The sequence below is a fragment of the Dioscorea cayenensis genome, chromosome 1, assembly GCF_009730915.1.
Source record: "Dioscorea cayenensis subsp. rotundata cultivar TDr96_F1 chromosome 1, TDr96_F1_v2_PseudoChromosome.rev07_lg8_w22 25.fasta, whole genome shotgun sequence".
Lineage (NCBI taxonomy): Eukaryota > Viridiplantae > Streptophyta > Magnoliopsida > Dioscoreales > Dioscoreaceae > Dioscorea > Dioscorea cayenensis.
Window position 1 is genome coordinate 9,999,111 of NC_052471.1, and position 25,571 is coordinate 10,024,681.

A 25,571-nucleotide genomic window follows, 5' to 3' on the forward strand; every position below is an offset into this window, starting at 1 on the left:
CAATGTCCATAAGAAAATCATAGCAAAAGCATCTAAGAATCAAGACACCAACACTTAAAGCCTTATTCATGCAAATACTAAACTAAAAACTAGGAAAACAATAAAAACTTGGGTTTCCTTCCAAGAAGCGCTTGTTTAACGTCACTTAGCTCGACGTACCTTGTCTTACCTCATGAGGGCTCTCGAAGAAAGAATACTTCCTTGTCGTCTTTACTAACCTCCCCAACAAAATATGGCATTAGCCGATGTCTGTTCACTTTGAATGTACCTCTCTCCGGATGAGAGATTTCAATAGCACCATGGGGTGACACCTCAGTCATGGTGTAGGGCCCAAACCATCTGGATTTGAGCTTCCCCAGAAATAGCCTTAGGCTAGAATTGAACAATAACACTTGATCCCTCACCTTAAATTCGTTTAGAGTTTTAATATGCTTGTCATGCCACTTCTGAGTTCTTTCCTTGTAAATTCTTGTATTCTCATACGCCTTCATTCTCCATTCATCCGACTCATTATGATGGAGCATTCTTTGTTCACCTGCTTTCCTCAAGTCAAAGTTCATAACCTTGATGGTATAATAAGCTTTGTGCTCGAGCTCCACGGGCAAGTCACACAATTTACCATATACCAAATTATAAGGAGTGGTCCTTATCGGTGTTTTATATGCTGTTCTATGAGCCCAAAGTGTGTCATCCAAGCGCTCTGACCAATCTCGCTTCCCTTGTTCCACGGACTTTGTCAAGATTCTTTTAAGCTCTCTATTTGTGACTTCCACTTGACCACTTGTCTGTGGATGGTAGGGAAAAGCAAGGCGATGATGCACCCTGTAGGGCTTCAAAACTTTCTCAAGTTGAGCATCACAAAAATGAGCCCCTCGATCTCTAATGATAATCCGTGGAGTCCCAAATCGAGTGAACAACCTCTTCAAAAATTTTACATTGGTTCTGGCGTCATTAGTAGGTAAACCTTGAGCCTCCACCCATTTAGACACATAATCAACTGAAACCAGAATGTATTGATTACCATTAGACTTCGGAAATGGACCCATGAAGTCAATACCCCATACATCAAACACCTCAAAAAATTGCATTGGATTCTGAGGCATCATATCTCTTCACCATAGGTTTCCGGCCCTCTGACAACTATCGCATTGAAGAGCAAATTGGTGAGCATCCTGCAATAGAGTTGGCCAACAAAAACCAGTAACTAAAACTTTCTCAACAGTTCTACTTGATGCATAATGTCCCCCAAATGGCCCAGAGTGGCAGTGTGCAAGAATATTCCAGCCTTCCTCCCTCGACACACATCTTTGAACCACATGGTCAGTATAAATACGAAACAAGTATGGATCATCCCAAAAGTAGTTCTTCAAATCACTAAAAAACTTTTCCTTCTATTGAAAGGTAAGACCCTGCTTCTGTACTTTCCGTGATATATAATTTGCAAAATCCACGAACCACGGAGTATCTTCTAGATCAAAATCCAGCACTACATATGCTCTTCAGGAAAGAAATCATTAATTTCCTTGCTTGCCGGTTCTTGTCCTTCGCAACCTTCTAACCTTGATAGGTGATCCGCAATGACATTTTCGGTTCCTCTTTTATCTTTTATTTCCATATCAAACTCTGGCAACAATAGGATCCAACGAATCAATCTTGGTTTTACGTCAGTGTTGTTTATGAGGTAACGGAGTGCCGAGTGGTCGGCAAATACTTTGACCCTAGATAAGATGAGGTATGGCCTGAACTTGTCAAAAGGAAACAGTACTACCAACAACTCTTTTTTGGTGGTTGTATAGTTCTCTTGAGCACTTGTGAGACTCTTGCTAGCATAGTAAATCAGACAGAACTGCTTATCTTTCCTCTGACCCAAAACTGCTCCAACAGCATAATCACTTGCATCGCACATGAGCTCAAAAGGTTCGTTTAAGTCCGGTATAGTTAGAATTAGTGCTTGCACTAGTTTCTCATTCAACAAATTGAACGCCATCAGACAGTCATTCCCAAAATCAAAAGAAGCATCCTTTTCAAGAAGTTTGGTCAACGGTTGCATAATCTTTGCAAAATCTTTGATGAACCTTCTCTAGAAACCTGCATGTCTCAAAAAACTATGAACCACTTTTACATTTGTTGGTGGAGGAAACTTGTCTAAGACTTCAATCTTCACCTTATCGACCTCAATGCCTACTTGGGAAATCTTATGTCCGAGAACAATACCTTTCTGAACCATAAAATGACATTTTCCCAATTAAGAACAAGATTTGTCTCTTCACACCTCACTAGCACTCTTTCCAAATTCTTTAAACACATGTCCAATGAGTCTTCAAATACTAAAAAAGTCATCCATAAACACCTCTATTATTTCTTCTAGAAGATCGTCAAAAATGGAAGTCATGTAACGCTGGAATGTCTCGAGTTCGTTACACAACCCAAAAGGCATTCTTCTATAAGCAAAAGTAACATAAGGACAAGTGAATGTTTTCTTTTCTTGATCCTCTGGACCTATTGGAATTTGGAAGTACCCCGATATACCATTAAGGAAGCAATAAAACTAATGCCCTGCCAACTACTCCAACATTCGATCAATAAATAGTAATGGAAAATGGTTCTTTCGAGTAGTATCATTCAGCCTTTTGTAATCAATGTAGACACGCCAACACGTGACTATTCAAGTTAGAACTAGTTCATTCTTTTCATTCCTCACAGCCATCATTCCTCCTTTCTTTTGGACTACTTGAGCTTGGCTCACCCATGCATTGTCGGAGATAGGGTAGATAATCCCTGCATCAAGTAGTTTTACCACTTCTTCTTTGACAACTTCCTTCATGTTTGGGTTCAATCTTCTTTTGGGTTGGATCATAGATTTATAAGTTTCCTACACCAAGATTTTATGAGTGCAAAATGATGGATTGATGCCCTTGATATCTGAGATTTTCCAGGCGATAGCCGATTTATGCCTTTCCAACATGCTGACAAGCTTCTTCTTCTGATCTATAGATAAACTTGAAGCCATAATAACCAGGAGCTTTGATTCTTGCATTAAAAAGGCATACTCCAAATGTGGTGGCAAGGTTTTAAGTTCTAATTCAGGTGGTCCTCAATCGATGGCCGCAATTTGCTCTCTTTCCATCTGTCAATTTCCTCAAAGTTGCTCGCCTCCTATTGAAAGTCATTCTCCACCTCTTCTACTTGTGCATTTTCTTATGAATGTTCTTCAATGGCCGTCAATTCCTTGATCTCACCACTTTCCTTCCCTGACATTAACACACCCAAAGAAAAAGTTCATGTCTTTTTCATGATAAAACGAGTCAAACTGAGCAAGGACTCTCTCCAAACTTTCTTCTAAGTGATAACTCATAGATGCCAATGCAGATTTCTCGAACTGATCTAGCACACTATCTAATTCACCATTCTGATCCCGAATTTCATAAATGTAATCAACAACTGATTCTTCCACTTGATGGTGAATAGTGTAGTGCTCTTGCAAAGGAAAATACGGCGTGGCTTGTACTACAAACAGTTGAACTTTTTGCTCTATATTTTCGACCATCCCTGTGATTATGTCATATAATTCGGGTATGTTTATCATTTTTCCTACATAAAAAAAAAAGAAAACAAATCAGAATGATGATAAAATAAGAAGATGTGAATAAGAATGAATGATGAATGACTAAGATATCAAAGTGCAAAGTATCTCTGAACGCCTATTCCCTGGCAATGGCGCCAAAAACTTGACAACGCCCCTTGTGTGTGACCCGCAAGTGCACGGGTTTGTCGAAGTAATAAATCCTAATTGAGTGGGTATCGTATCCACAAGGAGTAGGGAATAAAAATACCAATATTGCTATCTAGCTAAGCGAAGACGGAATAATGACTTTTATTTCTTTTTGATAAAATATAATGAAAGCATGAATAAAAGAATCAAGAAAAAGAGAAGCACAAATAGATGAGAGGTAAGGCAATCAATAGAAGTGGGGTACTCGAATATTGTTCCACCTAAGATAATTGCTACAAGTGCAAAATCAACTATTGTATCTCCTAATTGACGCTTAACGTGTCATGGAAATCCTTAAACACACGATCCCAAAATTAAGGTCAACTGTGACTAACTCTACACTACGTCCTAGTGGAGAAATCGATCAATATCAACACCTCACACTGTGTAGAGTTGAAAGACACTCTAGGGATTCCAAGTGATAAATCCTATTCCCATATATAGATCTAACCCTTTGGTCCAACTGAAAGATCCCTAGTCTCAATTAAGCCCAAGGTGCTAAAGTCATTTCAATGCTTCACTCCGTTCTATGTGCAACTAAGTGCCAGCGGAGGTCATTCCTTAATCCATTCATTCTTCTATGACCGTAAAGAACTCTTGGAACATAGAGGTACGATAAATCACATCAGAGGGGAAAGAGGTTGCTCTGCTACCTCTCGACTCACCCTCTCGACCCTCTCCAAGTTTGCAATGTCTATCCCTAGTGTCACTCTAAGGGAGAAATCATGCAACAAGCATTCAAGATTGAAACTCAATGAAAGACGTCAATTAAGGAAAACATAATAGAAGATTAATGAAACAAATACATCCTAGGGTTCACAAATCCAAGTACCCACTAGGGGTTAAGCTGTCCAAAGAGCTAGTTACAATCAACAATGAAATCGTATATAAAAACAAGTAATTCATAGAAAAACCCCTCGGTATTCGTGTTGATGATCTTGCAGAGTAGCCTCATCTTCTCTAAAGGTCCCCTTGTCCGGCCTAGGACACACTTCGACGGATCCATGCCGACGAAAACTCCCCCAATACCCTTCTTCCAAGTGTAGCATAGTGTTAAATCCGTAGAACCACTCCAAAGGCTTGCAAAAGCCTGTCAAAACCCTAGCTGACAGCCTCCTAAAAGATGGGGAAAAGTTGGAGAGAAGAGGGAAAAGGATCCCCAAAAATCGGGCTGAATCACGGCTTAAATAAGGCAAGAATCGGGAATCAACACGCCCCTATGGATTCTCCACACAGGCCTGTAGAATTTCCACACGCCCATGTGAATTCTCTGTAAACCTGATTTTTCACATGCTGTGAACAGTAACTACTAAAGTGTATTGCTACAGTGATTTGCTACAATACCCTGATATAGTACTGCGCCAAAACACTCCTAATTCCACACTTTTCATTGAGGCAACATAAACGGGCACACGTTTATGCCATAGATCACAACTCTTCTTCAATCAAAGGCCTCATTGGTGAACATCTTGCTATCAATGTACAAGTCGAGATAAGCAAATGTGACTGCCTTCGTGCCCCTCCAACTCATTGTAATGACTTGAATACATGGAGGTTGGCACACATTCATGTATCTTTGAGCCTCACTTATGTCTTCGCGTTTGTTCCTTCCAAGATTCCACCAAATAGTGTGTTCACGATCTACTTTTTGCTTCTTTTCTTAATACTTAGATTCACACCTTTACATGAGAAAAAAGAACACAAATACACATGTATTAGCGCTTAAACCAAATAAAAGTAATGCTCATCGTAAGGAAAAAATACTTTGCATTCTTAATACACAAGCATTTATCACTTCTTCAATAAAATGCCATAATAGTGAAGATCTTGCTAACATTGCACAAGTTGGAATACCGACATCTTATGTATACCAATACATCAAAGTTCACCGAGCTTGAATCTCGAACACACCAATTGTAATAAAATAGATCAAAGCATCCTACTACACAAGTTCACCCCAAGGTTCACCGACATCTTATAACCTTGGGGTTTAGTTGTTCATGCTAACAAAATCATGCTCAAATCCATAAAAACAACCAAATAAGGAAACATAAAACTCCCTCAAAGTGATGAATGCGGAGTAACAAGCCGTGGAGATCTTCTAATAAGGCCACCAAAGGATGGCTTCCTTGTCTTCTACAAGCCTCTACACTAGGAGATAAGGTTAGATCTTGCCAAATCTTGCTTCATCCTTTGATTTCCACTCCTAAGAATGTCTTCTTGAGCTTCCTTTACCCCAGACATAGAGATGGAGATGAGTGGTCTAAGGTAGGAGATGATTTTTCCTCAAAAAGCCCTGAAAACTTCTTTCAAAGTCATTCTCTGGTTAGCTTCACGGCTTGGTTCACGAGCGTAAAGGAACCCGTAAGAGCCTCGCGATTTGTATAAAACATTTCGTGAAGTGCTACATTGTTGCGCATTCTTCAACCAGTTCACGAGCATCTTCACAGCCTGGTACAGTTTTGTTACAGTAACATAGCTCGAAAACGTCATTTTTGGTGTCATGTTCTTTCTCATTTGCATCGTCGGTCTCACCTGGGGATCCTTGAGGTCTGTAACACGAATAAGACCAATTAAACCACAAAAATGATATCAAATCATCAATTAATACATGAATAGTATAGCAAATATACATATAGATTATATACATTTAGGCATTTATCAGTACACTTGCTGAACCTGGTGTATTTCATAACTGCAGATGTATCAAAGCTTTTGAGCACCCTTGAGAATCTTAGAATGTACCTTCTTAGGCATTAGACCCAAGTCAGTATCTTGAGCACATAGAAATCATCCCAGGGCACTACTCTCTAGTTATCAAAACTCAACCCTAGTCTATTTGGTTCTTCCACCCTTTTGCTCTTAGTTTTGTTTGGTAATTAACTCCTTTATCACCCTTTCAGTTTGACTAGACATTAAAGAATCAACTAGTACTAGAAGTCCAGTCCCTAAGGTTCAACAACTGTACCCACTTGTGGTGTACCACTTTATTACTGGTAATGATCCATGCACTTGTGGAGAATTCATAATGAATCTATAGCAATAAGACATAGATCATCCTAAGTTTTTCATCATCACAATATATACAAAGATAACCATCCCCCACACTTACGCATTAGATGGTCCTCAATGTACAACATGTAAGCACATAAATGAACAAAAGAAGACAATAGAATAAAATAAGGAGAGTTATTAGGCCTTTCCTGGACATAGACAGTGATGATGCTGCTCTTAACATGAACAGCTTAAAATTCCATAGATGGCATACATCCGGTAAAGCAAGAAGGGTACAATTTGAAACTCAAATATGAAAGAACATAAAATAATATAAAATATTGAAATGAAATGTAGAAAGCAGTAAGATAAATAGTTTAGCAAGGCATTCTGATGAGTGCATTTCATATCATATTTTGCATATCACCAGTGCACTCTTTTGCTTGTCTTTTAGCACCTTTTGTTTATGAATAATGCTATTCTTGGTATATTTATCTTTGCTGCAGGCTTTTAGGGCTTATAACACATAGGGAGTGAAATCAGTGAAAAAATCAACCAAAGAAGATGATTTCTCTAAGTGTCAAAGACAAGCAAAGACAGAGCATGGACGTGACATCTCCCCATGATTTTCTTTGGATGGAAATTCCTCTATTCTTTAGCAAAATCACATGTGAAGCACTGCTATCGCTCTATAAATACCTTTGGATGGGAGTTTCATGTGCTTTAGGGGAAGGCACAATCTGCGTGCTCTTTTCTTGAGCATGCTCAAGATGAGCACGGGGGGAGCATGACCATTGATTAGTACTTAAGGAGGCATATTTTTCTATATGTTTTACATGCATTGAGAATCATTTTTATCATGGTTTGTGTCTCATATAGTGTATTCGGTGTTCTTTTGTTCAATTAGTTTGTGAATGGCTTAAAAGGAGAAAAAGAAGCAAAGATAGGCTACAAAGATAAATTTTTGGGAGTTCTTGCGCAATTCAAGGACCAAGACACAAGACGAGTTCATGAACGTGGTGATTTGTGCCAACTTCCAAGAAGATTCAGTCTAATTTGCTAGTTGGAATGGCACAAAGGTAGTCACATCTCCATGCTCCTTCTCTTTGAGAAGAATGCAAGACCTTTCAAATGATAAGTCAAAGAAGAAATGTCTTATAGCCTACCACATGGACGTGTGCCCTATCATGTGGCCTCAAAAGAAAATTGTTTGGACCATGTTTATGAAAAGCGCTGTAGATAAGTGCTGTAGCAATTTACTATAGTAGTACTGTAACAAAAACATAGTTCAGGTGACCACGTCGAAATTCCTGCTGCCCACGCGGGTGCATAGAGGCACGCGACAGACGCAGTTTGTGCTTATAAATAGCCCTCTTATACTATTCTTTGACATCTTATGTGCGGCTCTTGAAGGGTAAGATGGCTAGGGTTTGGAGAGGAGGTCTTTGGTGAGATTGAGGGTCGTTCTTCCCCAACTTCGATAAATCTTCTCTCTGTCATTGTATCGAGAGGCCTTCAGCAATCTAGCTTCCGAGGAGTATTCTTTGAGACGTTGAGTGACCCATCAAGACCCATCATTGTATTAATCTTTGTTTTGTAACTTGCTCAATGGAGGCTAAACTCTAGTAGGTATTAAGGCATGTGAACCTAGCATCTTATCTTTTGTATTGAGTTGCTTTATGTTTCTATTTAATTAGAGTTGATTTGAGTTTTAATATTGTGTTCCCATGGCTTGCATGTTTTATTAACCATTGCGATTGATTTATTATGCATGATTTGCTACTTTGATGAGAGAAAAGTCTTCTTTAGACTTAGAACTCCAAGATTAAAGAGGGTTGAGAGGGTGAGCCATGAGATAGTTGTGTGTCCCCTTTCCCTTCCGACGAGTGTCTCCTATCTCCATATTCCCTAGACTCTATGCAACTATATTTGGTGTGAGGCATGAGATTGACAGATTTCTCTGTTGGGACCTTTTAGGGGGTTAGGGATCTTTCACCTATAAATAAGGTTAGATCTATTTTTTGTAATCGGTTTCACTACTAGGTATCCCTAGATCTTATTGCGGTTATATGGAGTATGAGGTGTTGAGATTGAGCGATTTCTCCACCGGGACCTTGTAGGCAACTAGTACCGGTTGTTCATGGATTACCTCGACTCATTAAACTCAGTTTAGAAGAATTTAGCAAGTCACGAGCTTCAATTTAGATCCTAGGGGGAGCATTGCTCGGGTACCTCATCTTTATTGATTGAGATCTCCCTTAATTTTACCCTTGCATATTCATCTCTGGCATTCATTTCTCTGCATATTAGATCATCACATATCCCATTTATAATTAGGCTAGATAGCAGAGAAGAAGTTAGCACTAGTAACCCTTTCCCAGTAGATTCGACTAACCAACTCACAAGGTATTTTATTACTTTGACTACCCAATTCAATTCGTGTCAAGTTTTTGACATCATTATCGGGGAACATGATGCTAGGAATGCTAGGACTTTATAGCTCTAGCCATTTATCTTTTTCATTATCTGTCTATTTGACACTTTTTTTTTTGTCCATCATTATCATCATTTTTTAAATTTTGTTTTTATCTATTTCACTCTATCTTCTTCCGCTGTTCTCTTTTGTTTTATTTTATCTTGTGTTACTTTTTCTTGGATGGAACTTGAATGATGATTGATCCACTTATAGATTTATGTTTTTAGGTTGAAGCTATCACTAGAAAAATTGATTGACTTGTTACTGTTCATCAACAATACAAACCATATCACATCACATATCATCCAAATCAAAAGATCTCCAATGGATAGCAATATCAAAATCTATTATGGGATATTGATGGATAGCAATGGGAAGCATCTCCAGAAGAATTTCAGTTGGATGAGAAGGTTGAAGACGATGTACTCCGGTTGGAAAAGTACTATGAAGATTCATTGAAGCAAGCAATGCCCATTTCCAAAATATTGAGGCCACATTAAGATGTCATGAATGATATTGATTTTGGACACACATGCTAAGGAAAAAGAAGAATTCCAACAAGCAAAACAACTTTCTCTCGGATATGATGAGGCCATGAATGACATTGATGAAGTGGGGCAAATTGAGTACACTGTTGCAAAAAATGAAAAGAATGACGATGAACACAATTTTGAGAATTTGGATTACTTGAGCAATGAATGTGCTTCTGAGCAAGGAAATTTTCAGAGGGGTTTGCTAATGTCATGTTCCTTTTAAGCTGAAAATACATAAGAAGAAGCAAATCCTAAGGTAATGGAACAAGCATATCTCTTTGGAATTGATCAATGCATAAATTGCAAGAAATAGATTTTGGGTTTGGGAAAATATGTGGGTAGGAGTCTTAAACCATCCAATGACCCACCTATGCTATGCTTAGACAATTCCCAACCAAAATTGTTTCCTTGGAGGCCAAAGGTAAGACTGTTGGACTCTCCAACAAATACTCTAGCCCAACAAGTTGATTTTTGGTTTAAAGGAAGTAGCTATACAATTTCTAGTCGAGAGGAACACACTCTTTTGAAGCCCCCATAAGGTAAGGAAGAGGTACGTCAGCCTTAGTGATGTAAAACAAGTGTTTCTTGGGAGGCAACCCAAGTTTTTAATTGTTTTCTAGCTTAGGTTTTAATTTTTGTAGAAATAAAATTCATGTCTGTGTGCCTTGATAAATTTTTTTTTGGTGTGGGAGATTTCATGGAAAATTTTTGGTGATTTAAATTGATTTTCATGTATGTAGCGTGGTTTAGGGTGTAATTCATGCTTATAGTTGAAGAATTATTGTTAATTTGAAGCTTGGAGCCTTGCGTTGAATGTCTGCAAAAATTTTGTAGTTCATGTGGTCGCGTGGAATTTCCATGCGGTCGTGTATAGTACCCATGCAGGGGTGTGGAATTTCCACACACCCATATGGCTTATAAGAACAAGAAGGCTTACTATTCATTGTCTTCATCCACAAAACCCCTTCATCTTCCATCTCTCCATCTTAAAAAATCCTAAATTTTGAACTCCAAAACTAATTTTCTTCAACTACTTAGAGATTTAGAAGTGTTTTACCGGAATTTTGATCGAATTATCTTCTTTGATTCACGCCGGCAAGCCCTCACTTCTTCTCATCTTCTCCATGCCCTTATTTTAAAGTCCATGATGAATTCTTGGTTTTTGGGTGAAATTTTTTATGGTAAATCATGAGAAAATGGTTTAGAATGCATGTAAAGAATTTTTGAAAGCATTGCAGCCCAACCATGGCTTCTTGGCCATGGTTGTGTGCCCATGCGGCCGTGTGGGCTGGTTAGCCGAGCGGCCGCGAGCTCACGCGAGCGCATGGCCAGCCCACCCTTCCACGTGTGCAAGCTAGCCGCATGGCCAGGCACCACGCACAACCATGGCTGGCCCATGTGGCCGTGTGGTGCCCTGGCCAAGCCTAGAACATGTCCACACGGCCATGTGGCTTGCCCACGCACCTGTGTGAGCTAAAAAAGAGCTTAGTAAGGCAAGACAAGAGCGTGCCCTGTCTTCCACACCCGTGTGGAGCCCTATACTCATCAAATTCATGCTGAACTGACTTCTTTATTAATTTTGTTTGCAGGTATGACACCAAGGACTAAAAAGCTTTCCCCAAAATGCCTTGATCATATATAGCTGACCTTGCATGAGGACATTGTTTCTAACACACCAGCAGCACCAAAAGATGATACCGATGCTTGAAGCGGCCCACTCATGTGACTTTAATTTTCTTTACTTTTGTTTTTATTTCTTAGTTTTATTTATTTCATGTTTTGGACTTTGGTTATCTTCATACTTTGTTTTGATTGTGTGAGTTGTGCTTTATTTTTCTCATTCATATGAACTTATGCATGTTTTTTATTTTGTTGTGCTTCACTGAACCCCTTGTATCCATGCAGATGGCCTTGAGAGTGATGTTGATGATGTTTTTTGTCATGGTCGTGTGAGCTTCACAACCCGATAAACACAACACACCCAATCATTTGACTTCACCAAATGATGAATGAGGAGTTCAGAGGTGTATTGTTTCAATTGTGCTCACGCACACATTTTTCTTTTATAGATGATATTTTTATTGTGCTTACATGTGTACATTGAGGATAATGTACATCTTAAGTGTGGGAGAGGGTTCTCCTTATACATGACTTTTATCTGTGTTTTCATGAGCATGCTCTTGTTGGCAATGAAGGTTCACCTTAGGGTTAAGAGTTTAATTTTTAGTTTTTGGAGGTTGTAAACATTAGGTTTTATCATGCCCTAGTTTTCATCCAATTGTTTTGAATATTTTTGTCATATTGCTCTGTATGCACTTTTCACACTCATTAGACCTATGAAAACTCTAGTTCATCATTTCTAGTACTTTAGTTTGCTAGTTTTATTCGAAAAAAATAAAGAAAAAAAATCAGAAAATCACAAAAATGTGAAAAATGTGAAAAAAAATTAGAAAAAAAAAATCAGAAATTTTATTTTCATTGTACCTAGGGGGTGGAAAGAGCTACCACCTATGATGTGTGTAGCTACTCTCATAAGTTAGATACTTGTTATGCCCTAATGAGAGAAAGAGCTATCTCATGGGATGTGTGGAAGCTATAAACTTTGGTACAAAGAGCTACCACCTTGAAAGTGTCAAAGCCACTCGGGAGGCATCTCAGGAAAGGGCTACCTTGGTAGTGTGAAGCTACTACCTATTCTTTTTGTATATAACTAAGTCATGTTTTAATAAGAAATTTGTAGTGGACATAATGTTGACATGAGTTGAGTTTCTCACACACACACGCTTTCGGATTTCATTACTTTCACTTTTGGTTGGATTTCTTGCTGGAGTATTGATTATTTTATCTAGTGTTTCACTCTCTCCATAACTTTAGAATTTTATTCTTGCACTCTCTTGGTGAACCTAAGGCCAATCACTTCTCTTAACTTTCCATATGTTTAATATTAAATTTTGCTTGAGGTCAAGCAAAGGCTTAAGTGTGGGGAAGTTTGATAAGTGCTTGAGTAGGCATATTTTTCGATATGTTTTACATGCATTGACCGTCATTTATACCATGGTTTATGTCACTTATAGTGTATTTGGTGTTCTTTTGTGCAATTAGGTTGTGAAAGCCTTGAAGGAACAAAAGGAAGCAAATATAGGCTACAAAGATACATTTTTTGGAGTTCTTGTGCAATTCAAGCATCAAGACACGAGAGGATTTCATGAACGTGGAGATGTGTGCCAACTTCCAAGAAGATTCAAGCTAATTTGCTAGTTGGAAGGGCACAAAGGTAGTCACATCTCCATGCTCATTCTCTTTGTGAAGAATGCAAGACCTTTCAAATGATGAGTCACCGAAGACATGTCTTGTAGCCTACCACATGGACTTGTACCCGATCATGTGGCCTTAAGAGAATAGTGTTTAGACAGCATTTATGAAGAGTACTATAGCTAAGTACTGTAAAAAACATTGAACTAATTACTGTAGCAGCATTGTAGTAGAAACACTATTTACACGACAACGTGAAAATCCTGCATGACCACGTGGAAATTCCTGTAGCCCACGCGGGCACGTGGAGGCATGTGACAATCGTTTTTTATGCTTATAAATAGCCCTCTTGCCCTATTGTTTGACATCTTGTGTGCTACTCTTGAGGGGTGAGACGGCTAGGGTTTGGAAAGGAGGTCTTTGGAGAGATTGAGGGCCATTCTTTATCAATTTTGATTGATTTCTCTTAGTCATAGCATCAAGAGGGCCTTCGGCAACCTAGCTTTCAAAGAAGATTCTTCAAGACGTTGAGCGACCCATCAAGGCCATCATCACGAATACAAGGGTTTTTTTTTCTATGGTTTACATTGCTATTCATTGCCAGTTTGGATACATAGTAAAATTTTCTGTAGGAATTATATTCCATAGGATTCAGAAATGATTCCTATGGAATTTACTACAGAAAAAATTCCTACGGAATCAATGTTTGGATGTGCCCAGGAATTTTTTCATATGAATTTTTAATTTTGAAAATGAAACTAGCCGTCAGAGTTTTTTTTTAAAAAAAACTAACCTTTGGAGTTTTTGAAAAACTAGTCGTTAGAGTTTTTTAAAAACTAGCCATTAAACATTTCTCTCTATTTAAAGACAACATTCTTATCCTATGTGTATACTTATCTATCTTCAGCTTAAATTTTTAACTATCAATTTCTTTTGTTTCAATATGGATCAAGATTAATGCGAAAAGATTAATAAAAATGATGATGAATTCATGTTCACAATTTTACCAAGTTTATTTCCAGCAAGTTCGGAAACTAGGCCTTGTCATACATCAATATTAACAGGCGATGCATATGTTCAAGAAATTCTTGAAGGTCATGAAGCACTTTGTAAGCTTGAACTTCATATGGAGCCTCGTATATTTCAAGCACTTGCTAATTGTTTAAGAGAAAGATCTCTTCTTCGAAGCTCGAAAGGGGTTACAATCGAGGAACAACTAGCAATGTTTATATACACTCTTGCGCACAACGCTAGTAATCATGACGTGCAAAAACTTTTTCAACATTTAGCAGAAACGGTTAGCCGTTATTTTAAAAAAGTATTTGAATCTATTACTACTCTTGAGACTACATATATAGAATTGCCACTAACAACTACATCACCCGTTATCCAGAATAATAGACATTGTTTTCCATATTTCAAGGTTAGGAATCTTTATACTATGTTTTTATGTATTTTTAAGTTTTTTATATATTTTCCTAAAAATATTATGAGTTTTTTATTTTAGGATTGTATTGGTGCTATTGATGGAACACATGTTCCAATCACTATTTCTTTGGCCTTGCAAGATCCTTATAGAAATAAAAAATAAACATTATCTCTGAATGTCATGGTCGCATGTGATTTTAACCTACGTTTTGTATATGTTCAAGTTGGTTGGGAAGGTTCTACTTCTGATGATAGTGTACTTCAGTATTCACTCAACCATGGCTTCCATCTCCCACCAATAAATATTACCTAGTGGATGTAGGATATGCAAATTCACCAAAGTTTATTACTCCATACTGGGGTATGCGTTATACTTACAGAAACAAGGACTTGCAGGATGTAGACCAAGTAATTACAAAGAACTATTTAATTTGCGACATGCTTTATTGAGAAATCATGTTGAACGCATTATTGGTGTCTTGAAAATGAGATTTCCTATACTTAAAGTTGCAACCTTTCATCCAATAGATTCCCAAACTGATATAGTAGTCGCCGCATGTGTCTTACATAATTTCATACGTATACACAATGGCACAGATGAAATTGAAGGAATAAGTAATGGAGCTGATGAAGTTACCATCCCAAATGGAGATGATAGATATCAAAATGATGTCAATGTACTGAACTTTGATCATATTACATGTGCTCGCAAAAGAGATGAAATAGCAATGCAAATGTGCAATGATTATTGTAACTATCATAGAAATGTAATTTAATTGATGTGTAAGTTTAACAATACTGCCTTGTTTTCTTATTAAAATGTTGGCCTGTGTTAAGATTATCAATGCTATGTAAGAATATCAATGGGGCTACAATTATTATTTGTAAAAATCTTTTTTTGTTATAACTTTACCAAAATCTTCATCTAAAAATAAATAAATATATCTCATAAACATAATGTCTTAATACAAAAGAGTCAAGTCACTATGACAATATTAAACATCCTCAAACATAAATTGCATGTAAGTAAATATAAAAAACATATAACATAACATTGTTTTTAATTAATCATTTGTCGAAGCCACAACACTTTCCGATCTTCCTTGGTGATACTCAAGAAGATTTCACAATTATCCTTATCTTTAAACAATATTGTAACTTTAACAAACTCTTCATCTAAATATAGATCATATACCACATTAACTGCCACCATGCATTCTCCTATGGTGCACTTCTCCTCTACTTGGTTCATTTTCATAGCATCAATATATCTATTAGTCTCAGCTCGACGCATATATATATATCGTTTTAAGAATGCCTCTTTAACATTTTTTCACTTTCTGTCTTTTTTCCTTCTTTGCATATTATCTCCTACCCCTTGTCGTCTTGCACTACATGAACTTTGTGGTTGTGAAATATATGGTTGACTACATGGATGTTCTTCATGTGAAAAATCACAATCCTCTGTCTCTATTTTAGGTGTATACAATGATTGGATATGATCATTTGGTACCGGAATGCTTGGAGATGGAGTGTCCATTGGCACATTTGCATAATAATCTACATCACGAGAACGTCTTCCTTCTGCATATCTCCCTATGTAATAAATGTACAAATGATTAGAAAATTTATTACAAATATTTAAAGAAAACATTAGTAAATAACACTTTTTTACACTCATAAATCTCTTACAGTGATGTGAAATATGGAAAGGATTTTTGATACCATCATCTTGCTTCTTTATTTCTCTGCATATTTTGAAGAAAATGTTCAAAAAAAACTATTTCATAAAGTTTGTAAATTATGTGATAAAGATATATAATTCAAGTAGTGGTGCCCAAACTTCCTAAGTGGCTTCTACCATATCTTTTCCATAATTCCATCCAAAGCCACTTAATTCACTAAACCCCTTAAGAAGCTTGTAAATTTTTTTATCTCTCTTTCGAATGCTTTAACTTGTACAACAATGCATTTTAAATTAGGGAATTTTGTTAACATGTAACATAATATTCTATTCCATGCATCTTTAGTGCAACCATTTTGTGAGCGACACGCTAGAACATTATAATCACCCAACATTTTCACTAGATGCGCCCTATGATTTTCATTCCATTTGGCCCTTGTATTGGTCTTCTCATGATTTACCATCTATAATACTAAGTTAATGGTATTAGTCAATGTCATTTCTATATTGTTGCAAAAGAAGCATTCTACAGTCCCTTAAAAGTTGGAGAACACATTAAAGAAGTAAGAACATATCATCAAAACCCTACTACATTTTGCTATAGAATATGACTCTAGTTCAAGAAATAACTAATTTCTAGCTTAAGAGCTATGTTAAGACACTAGTGTAAGACTTTCTTGAATACTCACTAGGCATTGTGTATATATGAAGGAAAACAAATGCACCAATTAGGCAAATCACATAATGCTGCCAAGGAAATGCAAATTCAACCAAAAAGTTAACAACTTTTTGGATATAAACTGGAAATACATCAAGCAAATACAGATCACTAAAAGAAGGGTAATTAATGTCAATCTTAAGCATGAGATTACATTGAAAACAATAGTTAGGTAAATAATAAAAAATAGAAAACAAAACTTGGATAGTGTAGCATTGGTTCTCTCTTATCAATAATACTATGATTAATAAATTATTATGACATGCATGTGTTCTTTATTACATATTTCATCATCTAGTTAAGCATGTTGCTATTGGTTGGGGTTTCATTGTCATGCCATAATGTTTGCAATGCATCATCATTGATAAGTGCTTGTGTGATAAGAATGCGAAGTATTCTTTCCTTATGATGAGCATTACCTTTTCAAGTTTTAGCGCTAATATGTGTGCATTTATGTTACTTTCATGTGTATAGCATTGTGAAGCCGAATGTTAAAGAAAGAAGCCAATGTAGGACATGAACGCACTATTTGGAGAAAATATTGAGAATGTTCAAACGTGAAGTCATAAGTCGGGTTCAAGGTGCAAGAATGTCTGCCAACCTCCTTGTATTCAAGTTAGCACAATGATTTGGGACCCGGGCACAAAAGGCAGTCACATTCGAGTATCCCGGCTTGTGCATTGATAGCAAGATCTTCACAAATGAAGTCGTTTATTGAAGAAGCAAGGCGATCTACGATATAAACGTGTGCCCGTTTACATTACCTTGATGAAAACATAGATTCGGGAGTGTTTCGGTGTGCTACTGTAGCAATTCAATTCACAGCCGACCAAAAGAGTGAAGTTCAGAGAATCTACACGTGCGTGCGGACATTATCCACGCCTGTGTGGAATTTCCAGAGGCCCGTGTGGAGAATCCATAGGGGCGTGTGGATGACCGATTCCAGCCCTATTTAAGGATGATTTCAGCCCCAATTTCAAAATCCTTTTATCCATCTTTTCCCTAACTTGAGATAGGGCGGCGGCTAGGGTTTTGAGAGGTATTGGCAAGGGATTTGGAGAGGTTCTACGGCTTGACATCACGCTCCATTTGGAAGAAGGTTAGTGGGAGAGCTTTCGTCGGCAACGATCTGGTGAGATGTATCCTAGGCCGGACAAAAGGACCTTTGGAAGAGTCAAGGCTTCTCCATAAGACCATCGTCATGACTATCGAGAGGGTTTTCTATGAACTACTTGCTTTTACATTCAATTTCATTGTTGATGGTAACTAGCTTCATGGAGAGCTAAACCCCCTAGTGGGTACTTGGATTTGTGAACCGTATAATGTATTTGTTTCATTAAACCTTTTATTATGCTTTTATTAATTGATGCTTTAATTGAGTTCCAATCTTGAATGTTTGATTGAATGAATACTCCCTTAGATTGACACTAGGGTTGAGAGTTCTTATTGGTAACCCTTGTGAGTGAGTGACACACAACGAGAGTTAGACAAAGCTAGATTGGAGAGGGTTGAGAGGGTGAGTCGAGAAGTAGTGGAGCATCCCCTTTCCCCTCCAGTGTGATTTATCCTACCTCCATTTCCTCGAGTTCTTTGTAGTTATAGTAGAGTGAATGGGCTAAGGGATGACTTTCCGCTGGGGCTTAGTTGCACATGCAACAGAGTGAAGCGTTGAAGTGATTTTAGTACCTAGGACTTAATTGTGACTAGGGACCTTTCATTAGAACCAACGGGTTAGGTCTATATCTAGGAAGAGGGTTCATTACTTGGAATCCCTAGAACTCCATGCGATTCTATCCGAGTGCGAGGTGCTGAGATTATTCGATTTCTCCTCCTTGACATGGTATAGAGTTAGACACGATTGACCTTAGATTTGGACCGTGTATAGAAGGATTTCCACGACTCATTAATGCATTGATTAGGAAGCATAATAGTTGGTTTTGCAGTTGAAACGATTGTCCTAGGCGGAACAATATCCGAGTACCCGATTTATATAGATTGCCTTACCTCCTCTTTACTTGTGCTTCTCTTTCTTGTGTCTTTTATTCTTATTTACATTACATCTTGTTAACAAAACCATTATTCATCTTTCACTTGGTTAAGATATAATTTATGTATTTTTATTCCTTACTCTCTGTGGATACGATACCGACTCACCAGGGATTTATTACTTCGACACCCGTGCACTTGCGGTTTTCACGCATATTCAGTCGTGTCAATCATCATCATCATCATCAAGAGGCAAGCACATTGTTTGATGAGTAAACAAATCATTATTGGTAATTGTGTGAGTTTGTGAACTATTGAATAATAGCTTTTATTTATGCTAATTGTGTACTATTTGCATCATTTTTTAAGGACCACCTGTGTTCGTTTGGATTTAGGCATTGTATGTGTTTAAATTTTTTCATGTATAAAAGTTTTCATGTTTGTTATCATCGAAAGAAAATGGGCAGTAAAGTTAGGGGTGGAATGGAGAAAACTGATAGAAATGGCACTTCTCCTTAGCTATAATTCATACAATTTGTTGATCTTCTAAATACATATGGGAGATGGAAATAGAAAACCTTCACATACTATATCAAACTATGAATCAAAATACAAATAGAAATAGAGAACAAATTTACATAGTGCAGCTCAAATAAATTTGTCTTTCTAAAATTGTTTTCAATCTTCTATAAAAACCAGATTATATAATAAACATGAGACTCTAAAACATTGATAACGGATATAATAGTTATAATAGTAATATGATCTATTAATTAATCAAGGGTATCAAATCTATAGCAGGTTAGATGGCATGAGAGTAAGACATCTATTAGAGTAGAAACCAAACTTCATAGACTAATGTCAATCTTAAGCATCAATAAACCATTTATCAAAATCCCTTTGTCTCTTTAGAGATAACTAACTTTTAACCAAAGTAAGTAGCAAGGCAAAGTAAAATCCAAAGCTCCAACAGTATAATGCACACAAGATCAATATGCTTTTTAAGTGAAGTTCTAGATCTGAAACTCCACAGCAAATCAGACTTCTCCAGTCTCAAGTGAGCTTTGGAGACCATGATTTAAACTAAGGAAGGGTAACAATGTATACCTACACAACTGGAAGGACTCTGGTTTCACTAGAGCCGATTGCAGCCACTATAGTGTTAATCGACACACCACCAACCCTGATGCTGCTCCTGCCTCCATTTCTAGCCATGAACCCTGTTTGTCAACACACACACACACACACACACACACAGAAAGAGAGAGAGAGAGAGAGAGAGAGAGAGAGAGAGAGAGAGAGAGAGAGAGACAGAGTGTGTGTGTGTGTGTGTGATGAAAGTGAGTAAAGATAGTGAGCTCTTCTTTGCTGGTCAGCAAATGGTGATGGCAGTCAGTTGCGACAAGCGGTGATAGTGAATAACTGAAGATGGTGGAAAATGAGAGATAGAAGTAGAAGGAAAGCCTTTCCTAACAAACTCGCACAGCCCGAATTTTACAGGAAAAAATTATTTTGGTGGTCACCTCTTTTATAAATTCTTATGGAATCATATGATTCCATAGGAACTTATTACTATCAAAATAGTATCTAAACACCTAGAAATTTATTTTCCTACATAATACTAAATTCCATAGCAATGACCACCATTCCTATGGAATTTAGAGGTACCCAAACAGGGCCTCATTGTATTAATATTTGTGCATGTGAACCATAGGATCTTATCTTTTGTATTGATTTGCTTTATGTTTCTATTTAATCCGAGTTGATTTGGGTTTTAATCTTGTGTTCCCATGGCTTGCATGTTTTATTAACCTATGTGATTGATTTATTATGCATGATTTGTTACTTTGATGAGAGAGAGGTCTCCATTAGAGTTAGAACTTCAAGATTAAAAAGGGTTGAGAGGGTGAGTCTTGAGATAGTGGAGTGTCCGCTTTCCCTTCTGATGAGTGTTTCCTATCTCCGTATTCCCTAGACTCTATGCAACCATATTTGTTGTGAGGCATGAGATTGATAGATTTCTCCGCTGGGACCTTGTAGGGGATTAGGGATCTTTCACCTAGAAATAGGGTTAGATTTATTTTTAGAAATCAGTTTCACTCTTAGGTATCCCTAGAGGTTATTGCGGTGATATGGGGTGTAAGGTATTCAGATTGAGTGATTTATCTATCAGGATTGACAACACCCCTTACGTATGTCTCGCAAGTGCATGGGTTTGTTGAAGTAATAAATCCCAGATGAGTGGGTATCGTATCCACAGGGAGTAGGGAATAAAAACACTTAAGTTTTTTCTTAACTAAGTGAAGAGTAAATAATAGTTGTGTGATAAGATGTAATGTAACAAAAGTAAAAGAGACAAGAAAAAGAGCACAAGTAAAGGGGAGGTAAGGCAATCTGTATAAATAGGGTACCCCGATATTGTTCCACCTAGGACAATCGTTTCAAGTGCAAAACCCTATATTATGCTTTCTAACTAATGTATTAGTGAGTCGTGGAGATCCTTGAATACATGGTCCTAAATCTAAGGTCAACCATGCCTAACTCTATACATATCCCGGAGGAGAAATTGAACAATCTCTCAACCTCGCACTCATATAGAATCGCAATGTGTTCTATGGATTCCAACTAATAAATCCTCTTCATAGAAGTAGACCTAAACATTTGGTTCAGGTGGAAGGTCCCTGGTCACAAGTAAGCCCTAGGTGCTAAAATCACTTCAGCGCTTCACTCCGTTGCCTCTGCAACTAAGCCCCAGCGGAAGGTCATTCCTTAGCCTATTACTCTACTATGACCGCAAGAAACTCGAGGAAATAAAGGTAGGATTAATCACACCGGAGGGGAAAGGGGATGCTCCGCTATATCTCGACTCACCCTATCAACCCTCTCTAATCTAGCTTTGTCTTACTCTCGTAGTGTGTCACTCACTCACAAGGGTTACCAAGGTGACCTCTCAACCCTTGTGTCACTCCAAGGGAGCATTCAATCAGTCAAGCATTCAAGATTGGAATTCAAGTATAAACATCAATTAATGAAAGCATAATAACAAGGTTTAATAAAACAAATACATCCTAGGGTTCACATATCCAAGTACCCACTACGAGGTTTAGCTCTCCATGGAGCTAGTTACAATCAATGAAATTGAATGTAGAAACAAGTTATCCATAGAAAACCCCCTCCAAAGTAATTATGATGGTCTTGTAGAGAAGCCTCTACTCGTCCAAAGGTCCGTTTGTCCGGCCTAGGATACAGCTTACCGGATCAGTGCCGATGAAAGTTCTCCCACAAACCTTCTTCCAAATGAAGCACAATGTTGGAGACGTAGAACCTCTCCCAATCCCTAGCTAATATCTCTCCAAACCTTAGCCGCCGCCCTCTCTCATGTTGTGGAAAACATGGTGAATAGAATGCTGAAATCGCCACTGAAATCGGCCTTAAATAATTCTGGAATCGGGAATCCACACGCCCCTTTAAATTCACCACACGACCCATAGAATTAACGTACGGGCGTGTGGAATTTCCACACGTCCATACGGATTGTCTGGAAATCACTTTTCTCGGCCCATTGTGAACAATACCTGCTACAATGAATTGCTACAGTATTTACTACAGTGCTGGCCTGAAATACTACAGAATACATGTTCTTATCGAGGTAACATAAATGGGCACATGTTTACGCGTAGATTGCTTTGCTCTTTCAATAAAAAGCTACATTGGTGGAGATCTTGCTATACATGCATAAGCCAGAATACTTGAAAGTGACTACCTTTATAGCCCTCCAAATCATTGTGCTAACTTGAATAAGAGGAGGTTGGCACATAGTCTCACATCTTGAACCCGACTTATGTGTTCTCGTTTGATCCTTCTCAAAATTTCCTCCAAATGGTGCATTCATGATCTACATTGTCTTCTTTCTCTAACATTCGGCTTCACAACCCTATATGCATTAAAGTAATATAACTGCACACATATTAGCACTAAAACCTGATAAAAGTAATGCTCATCATAAGGAAAGAACACTTCGCATTCGTATCACACAAGTACTTATCAAAATCCCCCACACTTAAGCTTTTGCTTGTACTCAAGAAAAAATTAAAACATTAAGGCATAGATGAACAAAATATTGGAAGTGCTTGGCCTTAGGTTCACCAAAGCATACAAAGATAGCATTCTACAAGTAAGGGCAGTTTCAACATTAATATGAAAAATCAATGCACTAGCTAAAAACTTGAATCAAAAGGGACAACAAACCCAAAATTGTGTAAGTGCGTGTAAACTCACTCAAGTCAACCCAAGATATACTCTTCAAAGTTCTAAGTAGGAAGGCCTTATTTATAAAAAAAAAATGAAAATTTTAAGATTTGAAAAGATGGTAGTAGCTTCACACATCCTCTAAGGTAGTCCTTTCCAAAGCGGCCGCTAAGATGGCTTTCACACTTTCGTGGTGGTACCTCTTTCTACCGGGGTGGTAACTTTCACTCATTCCATGAGATAGCTCTTTCTCTCATTAGGGCATAATTAATATCCGACTTATGAGAGTAGCTTCATACTCCATAGGTGGTATCTCTTTCCACCCAACAAGCACAACTAAACAATGAAACTATTTTGTTCTTTCTTTTGTTTTTTTTCCATTTTTTTAAAATTAATACAAGACACAACTATAACTAGTCCCTTTAACATCAAACTTGAGTTTCTAAAAAAGTTTAAAGAGTGAGTAGTGCAGAAAGTGTGAATCGGGCAAACATTGCTAGAAATTCAAGTAAAAACTAGTGCATGAGAACATTCAATGTTAAAATTCTACTAAACTCAAGAATACAATCATCGCAACGAAGGTGAACCACCATTGGCTATGTGAGCATATATAACAATCAAACTAATATAAAAGATATGTGCACTATGAAACTCCCCCCCCCCTCGCACTTAAGTTGTACATTGTCCCCAATGTACACATGCAAGATCACTCATAATATATATCAATCAAGAACATATGTGAGAGAAGCAATCAAAACAATACTCCTCTGACTCCTAGTGTTGCATTTGATGGAGCTAAATCCTTGAGAGTGATGTTCCAACAGGTACAACTTGAGTATATAAAAGATAAGGCAATGAGTACAACTCGAGACATCAACATGGAAATAAACTCAGAAAGAAAGTCCTTTCTAAGTATACAAGTCCAAAATAAAAAAAATGTAGAAGTAAAGTGATAAGTGCTTGTGCGATATAAATGCGAAGTGTTCATTCCTTATGTTGAGCATTACTTTTCTCAGGTTTTTACACTAATATGTGTGTTTTTATGTTACTTTTATGCAGGTAGGGTTGTGAGGCCGAGTATGAAGGAAATAGGCCAATGTGGATCATAATGCACCTATTTTGGAGGAAATCTTGCTAAGGTTTAAACGCGAAGACATAGGTCAGGTGTGAGATGCTAGAGTGTGTGCCAACCTCCTTTCATTCGAGTGAGCACATCCATTTGGAGGGGCACAAAGGCAGTCACACTCGAGCATTCCAATTTATGCACATAAGAACGAGAGCTCCACCAACATGTATATCATTGAAGAAGCAAGTGATTCATGACGTAAACATGTGCCCGTTTGTGTTACCCCGATGAAAATATGGAATTAGGAAGTTATTCAAGTCGAAGACTATAGCAGAGCACTATAGCAATGATGTAGCATGTACTGTAGCAGCACTGTTCACAGCCGGCCGAGAAATCAGAGAAACAGAGAATCCACACGGCCATGTGGAAATTCCGCACGGGCGCATGTACCGTCCACGCCCGTGGAGTCGACCGATTCCAACCCTATTTAAAGCTGATTCAGACCCTATTTTGGTATTCTTTTCTCCATCTTTTCCCCAACTTGAGAGAGTGCTTTGGCTAGCGTTTTGAGGGGTATTGGCTAGATTTTGGAGAGGTTCTATGGCTCTGACATCACGTGTCATTTGGAAGAAGGTTATTGGGAGAGCTTTCGTTGGCATCGATCCGGCGAGGTGTATCCTAGGCCGGACAAAGGATCCCCTGCGACGAGTAGAGGACTCTCCACAAGACCATCGACACGACCATCGAGGGGGTTTCTTTATGGATTCATTGCTTTTACATTCGATTTCTTTGATTGTACTTAGCTCCATGGAGAGCTAAACCCTTAGTGGGTACTTGGGTGATTGTGAACCCTAGGATGTGTTCATTTCATTCAACTTCTTTATTATGCTTTCAATAAATTGATATTTATTGTGGGTTCCAACCTTGAATGCTTGATTGTATGAACACTTCCCCTAGAGTGACACTAGGGTTGAGAGTTCTTGTTGGTAACCTTGTGAGTGAGTGACACACCACGCAGTGCTAGACAAAGCTAGGCTTGGAGAGGGTTGAGAGGGTGAGCTCGAGAGGCATGGAGCGCCCCTTTCCTCCGGGACGTGATAGATTCCCCGACAAGATCTCTTGTACATCCCGCAGTGTAGGTTTGTCGGCATATCTCGGTGTCAGACCCAGTACGAGTAGACACCGACTTAGCTACGTGAATATCATCACGAGCGCGACACGACTCACTCTCACGGCCAGCAGAGCAGAGTTAGTGATGAGGAGGCAGGCGCACGAGCTACGGATGTATCCGACACCGGCCAGCGCAAGAACTTTCATTATGCTTCCACGACTCACCATTGCACGGTTTGTAGCTGCATAGAGAGTTCCTTGCACCTGAAGCGATTATCCCAGGTGAAGCATCATCCCGAGTACC